The following is a 1,788-nucleotide window of genomic DNA, read 5'->3' as shown; positions in this document are numbered from 1 at the left end:
TCCCGGGATCTCCTGGCAGCAGGACTCTGAGCCGCTATTCTGCTCTGGCGTCCAGGGAGACCCAGTGAGAGGCCAGAGCTGCCCCACTGTGCTTGCTACACCCACAGGGAAGGGCCCTGCCTGATTCAGAATGCAGAGCAGGGATGGGAACTGGGAACCTGGGGCCAGGCTTTCCCGTTGGGGGGCCCCCTGCTGGGGGCTCCTACCACCTGGAAGTTGTCACTTTTGGGCCCAATCAGATCCTTCCCTCCCTCCTGAAAGGCTCTCTTTCAGGCCTGCTTGGCTAGAAGTCATCTCCAGAGGTAATCTCTGTGTACCCTACCATCTGCCTTGGGGGTGGGCATGGAGCCTGGCAAAGCTGGCAGCGTCCTGAGGGTGGTGCTGCACAGCTCCTCTCGTCCTCCCGATTGCTAGCTCTTAACATACCCCCACCACCACCACAGGTGCCCACAGCAGAAAGGGAGATCGTGGAGGGACAGTAGACTGGGGTTTCTGCCAATGGGTTCTCTGAGTGGAATCTTCTTTCATGAAACCCAGTGGGGTGCAGAGGCTGGGCTGGGCCCTGCATGGCCTTGTCAAGTAGGGTGTCCAGAGAGCCACAGGGGTTGGCATGTATGCCAGGAAAGGGGGATCGCAGAAGGTGCAATGTAGGTTGTCTCTTGTCTCATGTTAAAGCTAACTTTAACATGTTTATCACCTCTTTTTCTTTTATTAACACGTGTTCTTTTGTTAAACATACAAATCACGCCCTCTATCATGTAACAATTCTAAATAAATTTTTGGACTCCTAAACAATTAAAACAATGGGGAGTGCTGCTTTATTTGAATCACCCTCCCGATGCAGCCGATGTACACCCGCACTTTTGGCATCCAAGGTCTGAGAAGCTCGGGCCGAGGTGGCTGCCTTTCAGACACGAGGCGCAGACGCAAACAGGACCGATTCTCTGGCGGAACCATTCCTGAGGGATGCGAGCCGGATGCCTGAGGTTCAAAAGCGCAACCTTGGATAACTCCGACAGGCAGGAGGGGGATCCCATCCAAGGATTGGGGGCCGTTTGCTTTTCTCCCTTCTGCCGGTCTTCAGGTCTCCCCAGGGCAGCCGATTCCTCTCAGTGGGGCCGGCTGTCCCCGCACCCACTCCATAGACACACGCTTTTGTTCCTGAACAACTCATCTCTCCCTTAACCAACCAGGTGTTCTGTCAAATTGAAGGAAAACAATTCAGACTCGCTGTGGAAGCGCTTGCGTTTTTAAGGGAGCTGGAGAATTCAAACACATCTCAAACGGGTAGGAGGTGCACGGAGGAGCTCTGTGAAGCCAGGTCTCCACCAGTGCCCGTGCCACGCGGCCACTCCCCCTCGGTCCTTCCAGAACCGGGCTCAGCCGCCCTCCCCTCCGCGGGAAGCTCGCCCGGCACTGGGTTCGTGGGCTCCGGGGTGGGTGGGGACACCGAGGGCTGGCGGGGAGCGGTCCCCAAGCCTCGGCCGGCTTCTCCGGAGCTCGGAGGGAAGCTGAGGCCGAGGAGGGGCGGCGGGGCGCCGGACCGATCGCACTCACCTGCGGGAGCGCACGGCCCCGGCTTCCCTCCTCGAGGCGGGCCTCCGCGCGCGGCGTGGATTCTCCATCCTTCCTGCCCGCCGCGCACCCCGCTTCCACGCGGTCGGTGGGCCGGGATCCCGGGGACCCCGAGGGCTCTTCTAACTACCGCTCCGCGGGCCGGGGACCCGGACTGGTCCCCTCCGCCGCCGCCCGGGCGCGCTCGCCGAGGGGGCGGGGACTCGAGGAGGA

General features: G+C 60.3%; 1 long non-coding RNA gene across 1 annotated transcript; it reads right to left on the bottom strand.

Annotated features, from left to right (window-relative positions):
* Window positions 1-689: 689 nt before the first annotated feature.
* On the bottom strand, window positions 690-1,766 carry LOC102003227. The gene is made up of 2 exons (XR_263433.2): window positions 1,558-1,766; window positions 690-1,198 (listed from the first exon to the last, which is right to left on the bottom strand). It is a non-coding gene; the product is annotated as an uncharacterized LOC102003227 (long non-coding RNA).
* Between the last annotated feature and the right edge of the window lie 22 nt (window positions 1,767-1,788).

This window comes from Chinchilla lanigera, unplaced genomic scaffold (genome assembly GCF_000276665.1).
Source record: "Chinchilla lanigera isolate Chin_1 unplaced genomic scaffold, ChiLan1.0 scaffold00068, whole genome shotgun sequence".
Taxonomy (NCBI): Eukaryota; Metazoa; Chordata; class Mammalia; order Rodentia; family Chinchillidae; genus Chinchilla; species Chinchilla lanigera.
This window is presented reverse-complemented; position numbering and strand designations above follow the sequence as displayed.